Source organism: Sapajus apella, unplaced genomic scaffold (genome assembly GCF_009761245.1).
Source record: "Sapajus apella isolate SASKATOON/1434 unplaced genomic scaffold, GSC_monkey_1.0 scaffold65, whole genome shotgun sequence".
In the NCBI taxonomy this organism is placed as follows: Eukaryota; Metazoa; Chordata; class Mammalia; order Primates; family Cebidae; genus Sapajus; species Sapajus apella.
In genome coordinates, this window is record NW_022437005.1 from 10283027 (window position 1) to 10292326 (window position 9300).

Consider the following 9300-nt stretch of genomic DNA (forward strand, 5'->3'; position numbering starts at 1 on the left):
TTTCCAGCAGCCCCCGAGTTGCTTCATTGCCGGGATTGTGAGTTCTCCTTCTCCCCAGACTGAGGACGTGGCCAGCTGGGTGCCCTGTGGGCGGTCAGAGCCCCCAGCTTGGGAGGCTGCCGGCCTGGGCTGGAATGTGACTCCAGGAGTGGGGAGGGGGGAGGGGCTCTGAGCAGACAGCTGCTCCCCGTGTTCTCTCAACCCCACCCTACAGGCCTGAAGGTGACCCTGTGGCAGATGCCCTTATGGTGAGGTGGCAGGCTTGACCAGAAACACACAGAAACCCTGGGCCTTTGCAGGGCACCCAGAGGACTCTCCTGGGAGTGGTGGAGGTGAGGGTCGGCCAGCGTCAGCCCAGACCCTCTGTGATCCTGGGGCTCGGCCATGGCTGGGCTGGATCGGCAGGAACTCAACGGTGGAAAAAACATTACTGATGGGTTCATGTTCAGTGTTAGAATTGGGGACCTTGTTACCCAAGGCCCAGTGGCCTTCTCACCCCACTGTGAATCCAGCACCCCTAGAAAAGCCAAGCACCCCACCAGACACAGCAGGTGTCCCAGGCATGGTGTTTACTGCTGGGAGACGGAGGGAAGATCTTCAAACAGTGATGCACATGATGCCTCCTATGAGACAGGAAAGTGGGGAGGAGATCCCCAGACAGGGAAAGAGAGGACAGCCCCTGGCCAAGTGCTTGTGAGCAGAATGGTCACCTCCCAAGTATGGAAGTTGAGTCTCCTCTGTGGCTCCCACCTTCCCTGGCCACTGGGGCTGGAGTCTCAGGAGGATGTGTTGTGCAGAGGGTAAGCTGAAAGACACACAAATCCCTTGTCTTTTGTCATTAGGAGGGAGGGGTAGGTTACTCAGCTAGCAGGACCATGGTGGCGGGTGGAGTGTGGGGTGGGGACTGGAGTGCTGGCCTGTTTCCTGTGTGTGATGCCACCACCAGTGGTCAGGATGCTGGCACGTGTTGCAGACTTAGTCAGCTGGGCTGAGACGGCAACCTCTCTAATCCTTCTAGGACAGACACCAGTGTAGGGTGCTGTCAGGAGCTGCAGGAGCCATGTCCAGTGTGCCGTAACAGGAAGTGAAAGGTTACAGTCACTGGGCAGCTGCTCCTGATATATGGTGACCTTGAGCAAATGCTTCTCTTTTCCGTGGCCATGCATCTGGAGAGGGGGGCCGCCTTGTAAACTGTGGTGTCTGGGCATCAGTGGTGATATTTAAACACGATTAAAAGTGACAGAGCAGCCTATAGCTTCAAAGATGTGCTAGAAGAGACACAGACCCGGGACCGAGCCTGGGGCCTCCAGCAGCCAAGTAACCTGGAGGAGTCCAGCTGCCCAGGAGGGGGCACGTTTCCCTTCTGCCAGGTGATGAAAGAGAAAGCCCTGTTCTCCCCGGCTGCCTTTTTGACTACTGATCCCATGATCCGAATTACTAGAGTGAGAAATTAGATGAAAGGCAGAAATTCTCTATAATAAATAAGCAATAATAACACTAAACAATGCCATAATAAATAAATGACCAAACATATAAACATCACCTAAAGGTACAAGTGGTTAAATCCAGTTGGCCAACAGTTGAGATTCTGCATTTTGGGTTTTGAGCAATTAGCACTTGGTGTCTACAGTAGGAGCTTGGACTGAGCAGCCACAGGATTTGGTAGCTTCTCAAAGGCAAAGCCCAGAGCCTTCTTTATGGAGTGCCCGGAGTTCCCTGGGGTCAAGCCTGTCCCTTACACACAGCCTCCCTCCTTCTCACCTCCCCATCCCCAGTGATGAAGGATGGAGGACATGCAGATGCTTCTAGACCATAGGCCAAAGTTGGTAATACATTTGGCTCCAATAGAGATGATGCCACGTCACTGGGAAACTGACACACATGGAGAAGCCTGCTGGCAGCCTTGCAGACAGAGGCAAGAGAGAGCAGACCCCAGTGTCTGCAGTCTGTTTCGCACGTCATGGGGCAATGAGAATCCCTTGGACATTTCTGCTCAGGGACCGACGTGTGCATGGCGCTCATCACTTTGGATTACAAGGCTAACATTTATTTTCTCAAGGAGTGCATTCACCGGATCGGAGGCAGTGACAGAAACCACATCTGAGTGGAAGGGACACAGAGAGGCTTCCAGGGACACAGGCTGCTGGCTGGTGCTTCTGGGGCTCTCCCTGACTCCCTGGGGCTCAACTTGCAGAGGCCTGGCCACGAGGAAAACAGATGGCTCTGAGGGGGTTGGACAATCCCCTTGGCATCTCTGAGTGGTCAGTTTCCTTTCTAGATCCACATTCTTATAACACTCCCCTCTTAGTGTTTCTGCAATCTTGACTATTAGTTCCTTTAACAGAGTTCAGTGATCTGGAAGAGTGGTTCCTTTTCCTACCCAGGATCCTGCTACACTGACTCACTGGGTGCCGGAGCTGGAGCCCCAGGCCTCCTGCTGCATTTTGTCAGAACCCTGCTAGGTGAGTTTAGCCAGCAGTCCCTTCCCTTGATGTCTACTTAGTAACTTTCCACCTGTCAATACCACCCCTCCACGCTGTGTTCCTTGGCTGCAAATCCCACTTCTTCTTCTTGTGTTCAGGGTTATTGCAATAGTGTTGACCCCCACTGCGACAGTCTTGAATAAGTCTTCCTTTCCATTTTATTAAGTGTCTACAGAATCTATTTTTAACAGTAGAAGCCAGTTAGGCTGCAACTCTGCCCTACCAGAAAATCCTGTTGCCAGGTAAGAGTAAAAGATTTGGGAGACTAGAAGAATGGGAGAGTGCAGATGGAGGGGCGGGGGATGGGAAAGGTGGGGCTGTGGGGTGTGGCATGCGTTTCCCCCTGATATTTTATTATGAAAATATTTAAACATTCATCAAAGAGTAATTCTGCAGCAAACACCTATCTACCCCCCACCATGACTCTGTCATTAATATTAGACTTTACTTTTTTTCTCACCTGTCTACTGCTCCGTTCTTCTAAGCATCCTCAATCTGTCGTTTTAAAAGTGCATTTTATAGTAGGTTGCAGACATTAGTATACTGCACGCCTAAACACGTGTTAGTATGCATATCATTAACTAGAGCTCATCATTTATTTATACCTTTTTCATTTGTTATGAAATTTACCTACAGTGAAATGCACAAATCTGATGCGTGCATTCACTAATTTTTGACAAAGTCACACTCTGTCAGATACAGAGCATGATCACCCCCCAGAAAGTTCCCCCGTCCCCTTTTCCAGTCAGGTGGGGGCCTCACTCCTGAGACAGCCACTGTACCAATGCTTTATTCACTGTTGATGACTTTTGTTTGTTTCAGAAGTGCTTGTGGTCCGATTTTTCCATCAAGTAGACCTTTATGCTTTCCGTTTTTCACTCAGCATGATGTTTTTGAGATGCATCCATGTTAAACTGTATGTTCAGACATCAGTCTTCGATTGCCACATGTGAGGCTACTGATACTCTCGGCAGCCCTGGATTTTAGACAGCCTTTGCTGTAGTGAGGAGGCAGCTCTTGAGCGGGAAAAGCTTTTGCCTTTCTTCTGCCCTGCCTTACCCCCACTCTCCCTGCTCCGTTTCTTTCATCTCTCTCTTTCTCCTAAGGTACTTTGACTTTTTGCTCCAGGCAGAATCTAGAAGGGAAAAATGTGTCACCATCAATGGAGCAAAATCTGATTTTCTTTTTTTTTTTTTTTTTTTTTTGAGACGGAGTTTCGCTCTTGTTACCCAGGCTGGAGTGCAATAGTGCTATCTCGGCTTACCGCAACCTGCACCTCCTGGGTTCAGGCAATTCTCCTGCCTCAGCCTCCCGAGTAGCTGGGATTACAGGCGCGCGCCACCACGGCCAGCTAATTTTTTGTATTTTTAGTAGAGACGGGGTTTCACCATGTTGACCAGGATGGTCTTGATCTCTTGACCTCGTGATCCACCCGCCTCGGCCTCCCAAAGTGCTGGGATTACAGGCGTGAGCCACCGCGCCCGGCCCTCAAAATCTGATTTTCTAAGACAATGAACGGATTTCTCCAACTCTTCTTAGATTTGAAAATGAAACGTCTTGCATTTTTAGAATCAAATTAGTACATGCTCATTATGAAAACGAATAAGAAAGTGAATAAACGTGTAAGAAAGATAAGTGACATGTATGCATATGAGTTTGTGTCCACATGCTTTTGTGCCTGTGCCTGCATGTGTACACATGTACACGAGCGCATGTGTCCATTTTCACCAAACTGAGATCATGTGGTGGTTATAATTTCATGTTGCTTTTCTATTTAACTGTTACTATGTCATCAGCATTTTTCATGTTGTTAAATTGCCTTTAAAATTTTATTTCCTATTCTGAGTATACCATAGTTTAGTTTAAATTTTTTTTTTTTTTGCTAATGGTAGATTTTTAGGCTATTTCAATTTCTTTTTCTAGAATGAATAGTTCTGTGATACACACTCTTATAGAAGAAAATATTGATGCATAGGTTGTTTTCTTTCTAGAGGTGAAATTTTTGAGTTCGGGGCTACAATGTTTTTTCTTCAGAATCTTGAAAAAGGATTGCCAAGAGCTCTTCAGAGAGCTCAGAGAGATACACGTGCCTCAGTGAGGTTCAGCTAGCCACGAGGCAGTTCTAGTGGTCAACTGCAGCATCCTGCGCTTTCTCTTAGGTGTAAATGTTGGTGAATGTAACTGTCCTTGGTTGTCATGCTGGGTCTGAGACCATGGGTGGCCCCACCTAAAGGCAGTGCTCTCTTTTCTAGGCAACGTCTGCACCTGAATCACACCATGGTAGACCCATCTTGTTCTTACCGATCTTTTATAAAATGTGTTACCAATTCCAAGTGTATGCTATTCGTTTTTTCACTTAGTTTAGTACATATTCCTTGAACACCTATGATGTGAGATTCTGACGTTAACGAAGGAAAAGTTCAGTTCGTGCCATCAAGAAGTCCTGGGTCTGTGAAGAGAAAGCCATCTAAACAGAGATTTCAACATAGCGTGGTGCAGGTCATCACAGGACACTGGAAGCACGTAGCCAGTGCTACGGCCCCAACCCCGGGGGTCTCCTGAGGCACATCTGGGGGTTCAACAGCAACTATGCACTCACGTCTCCCACATGGATGTCTGCAGCACAAACCCCTGATGAACCTCCAAGCCCGTCTCAGCGCCCGTCTCTTGGATGGCTCCAGACACCTGAGGCCACCCAGGCCTTAAGCTGCACATGGGGTCCACCCCTTTACCTCCCTCACTCGTGGCCCCTCCTGCTCAGTAAGGGCTGCTTCACCTTTCTCGTTGCTGAAGCCAAAACTTAGAATCCACCTTCACCAACTTCTCTTCTTCCCACATCTGATTTATCAGGGAATCCCGCTGGTTCCACCTTCAAAATGTCCAGAATCTGTTCACTGCCTTTACTTCATGGCCACCACCGGGCCAGACCACTGCCAGCTGTAGGCAGCTCCTGATGGGTAGCCCAGCAGCCCATGCTCACCTCTGAAGCCCAGGGCTCCTTTCACAACTGAATCGAATCACACCATTCTTCTGTTCAAAATTCTCAGACCACATGTGGCTCTTGAGCACTGAGATATGGCTGGCACGTTTGTGATTTTATTGGGTATTCATTAGCTTAAGTTTAAAATAGCCTTATGAGGTCTGTGGCTGCTGTGCTGAATGGTGAGGTTCTAATGGTTTCCGTCTCACTCCGAGTAAAAGCCAAATACCTTCCAGTGGGTCCACAAAGCCCTCACGATGTGCCTGCCATATTCTGACCTCCTCTCTTTTTTTTTTTTTTTTTTTTTTTTTTTGGGGACAGTCTTGCCCTGTCGCCAGGCACCAGGCTGGAGTGCAGTGGCGCAATCTCAGCTCACTGCAGTCTCCGCTTCCTGGGTTCAAGCAATTCTCCTGCCTCAGCCTCCCGAGTAGCTGGGACCAAAGGCGCGCGCCACCAGGCCCAGGTGATTTTTGTATTTTTTTTAGTAGAGACAGGGTTTCACCATGTTGGCCAGGATGGTCTCGATCTCTTGACCTTGTGATCTGCCCGCCTCGGCCTCCCAAAGTGCTGGGATTACAGGCGTGAGCCACCACGCCCGGCCTCCTCTCTTACTGCTCTTCTTGCTGCTTCTGGAAGGTACAAAGCTTACTCAGGCCTTTGCACTCACCGACTCCTATTCCCTCAGATCCGTGGTTCTCTTCCTCACCTCCTTCACTCTTTTTATAAAGCTCAGCCTCAAAACAAGGTAACATAGCACCAGTGGAAGTAGCACCAAAAGCATCCAATGTCAGGCAGGTACTTATTAATTTATATCTAATTTAGCCAAGAAGAAGGATTTTATGAAAAGAAGAATGAGTGTTAGCCTGAGTCCCCTCCTAGACTGTGACTCTTTGCCTGTGGGGGTTCCTAAGTGGGTCAAACACCCTTGATCACAACAGTATAACACCTGCATGCTTGTGACAGGGGCCGTGGTGGCCACGTGCCTGGGCATAAAGCACTTGTGGTGATTTTCAAGGTAAAGGGGAAGTAAGTGGAAAATAGCTATTTAGGAAGGCTGAAATATGGGTCAAAAAAAAACCAGTATAAAATTAAAGCATAGAGAAGTTTTATCTGCGGGAAGAGAATGAATGTATCAGCTAACATACGTGTCCAATGCATTAACCTGGTTCAGATTAGCTTGCAGGAGTGAACGAAAAATAAATAATAAAAATGAAAAATGTTATTTTACCTTCATTTCTTCCTTCTCTAATGCCCTTGTTTTCTTCATGGAGAGCTAATTTTTGACTTACATTGTTTTCCTTCTTGAAGAACAACATCCACAAGTGACTCATAGGCAAGTTTGAGAAGCACTGTGTCAGGTGCCTGGGGCATGGCACTTGGTCATAAAGGCTGGTAGAGAAAAATAATCCTGTTCCCTAAATTGCAGCCATAGTAACTGCAGGGACAGAATTCTGGAACAGCAAGACATAGGTGGTTGGGATCCTTGCAATGTCCTTCACTTACCAGCGCTTGAGAAAGAAATGTGGTAGCAGAGTGTTCGAGACTGCATTTTTTATTTTTACATTTTGAGACGGGATCTCACTCTGTCACCCAGGCTGGAGCGTAATGGGAACATCTCAACTCACTGCAGTCTCTACCTCCAGAGCTCCAGTGATCCTCCTGTCTCAGCCTCCTGAGAGCTGGGACTACAAGTGCACGCCACCTTATCCAGCTGATTTTGTATTTTTTTGTAGAGAAGGGGTTTTGCCGTGTTGCCCAAGCTGCTCTGACTCCTAGGCTCAAGCAATTCACCTGCCTCAAAGTGCTGGGATTATAGGCGGGAGCCAACGTGTCTGGACCCAAAACTGTATTTTGAAAGATTTCTTATTTACAGAAAAGTTGCAAAAAGAAATGATCAGTTTTATTTATCATCTTGGGTAGACTATAGTTCCCAGGTTTTCAGTCAAACATTAATGTAAGTGTTGTGAAAGTAGTTTGCAGAGTGATTAAAGTTAACAGTCAGTTGAGTTTAAGGAAGGGAGATTATCCTAGATGACCTGGGTGGACTTGATACAATCAGTCCAAAGCCCTGAAAAACAGAACTCAGTTTCCCCAAGGAAGAAGAAATTGTGACTGTGGACAGCAGTGTCAGCGTGTGCCTGAGAGCCCCCGCTGCTCTTTCTCAGAACCTGCCTTTTATTTCCTGCCAGCTACCCCCGCTGTATGAACCAATGGCTTACAATACAGGCATGCCTTGGAGAGATTGCGGGTTCTGTTTCAGACCAGCACAATAAAGTGAATTTTACAATAAAGTGAGTCACACATACTTTTTCAAGTACATATAAAAGTTATGTTTATACTATAGACTATTAAGTTTGAAATAACATTATGTCTAAAAACTATATATATATATCCCTTTTTAAAAAAAGTACGTCATTGCTAAAAAATGCTAACAATTGTGTAAGCCTTCAGTGAGTTTTAATCTTTCTGCTGGTGGGCAGACTTCCTTCAATCCTATAGCTGCTAATTGATCAGAGTGGTGGTTGTGAAGGTTCGGGCTGTGGCAATTTCTTAAGATAAGACAATGGTGAAGTTTGGCACATTGATTGACTCTCCCTTTCACCAAAGATTTCTCTGTAGGCCCAGCGCAGTGGGTCATGCCTGTAATCTCAGCACTTTGGGAGGCTGAGGGATTGCGGATCACCTGAGGTCAGGAGTTCGAGACCACCGTGGTCAACATGGCATGGCAAAACCCCTGTCTATACCCAAAATACAAAAACAAAACAAAACAAAAATTAGCCGGGCGTGATGACACAGGCCTGTAGACCCAGCTACTTGGGAAGCCAAGGCGGGAGAATCGCATGAAGCTGGAAGAGGGAGATTGCAGTGAGCTGAGATCGTGCCACTGCACTCCTGCCTGGGTGAGAGAACAAGATTCTGTCTCAAAAAAAAAAAAAAAAAAAATTTCTCTGTAGCATGAGATGCGGTTTGATAGCATTTTACCCACAATAGAAATTCTTTCAAAATTGGAGTCAGTCCTCCCAAACCTTGTCACTGCTTTATCATCCAGGTTTTATAATATTTTAAATCCTTTGTTGTCATTTCAACAATGTGCACAGCATCTTCACCAGGAGTCGATTCCATCTCAAAAAACGGCTCTCTTTGCTCATCCGTGGGAAGCAGCTCCTCATCTGCACAAGTGTTACCATAAGATTGCAGCAATTCAGTCTCATCTCAGGGTCCACTTTTAAAAAAATTGTTATTTATTTTTATTATTTCAATAACTTTTGGAATAAGAGAAGTTTTTGGTTGAATGAATGAATGGATTGATGAATTATACAGCCATATTGTTATAAAACAATTCATGGATGAATTATATAGTGGTGATTTCTGAGATTTTAGTGCACCCATCACCTGAGTAGTGTATATTGTACCCAATCTGTAGTTTTTTATCCTTCACCCCCCATTCCAGCCTCCAGTTTCTGAGTCTCCAAAGTCCATCATATCACTCATTATGCTTTTGAGTACCCATAGCTTAGCTTCCATTTATGAGTTAGAACATGCAGTATTTGATTTTCTTTTTCTAACTTACCTCACTTAGATTAATGGCCTCCAGCTCTATCAAAGTTGCTGCAAAAGATATGATTTCATTCTTTTTTATGACTGAGTAGTATTCTGTGGTTTATATATACCACATTTTCTTTATCCACTCATTGGTCAATGGGTACTTAGGTTGGTTCCATATCTTTGTAATTATTAATTGTCCATTTTTTTTTTTTTTGAGACAGAATCTCACTCTGTTGCTTAGGCTGGAGGGCAGTGGCACGATCTTGGCTTACTGCAACCCCTGCCTCCCGG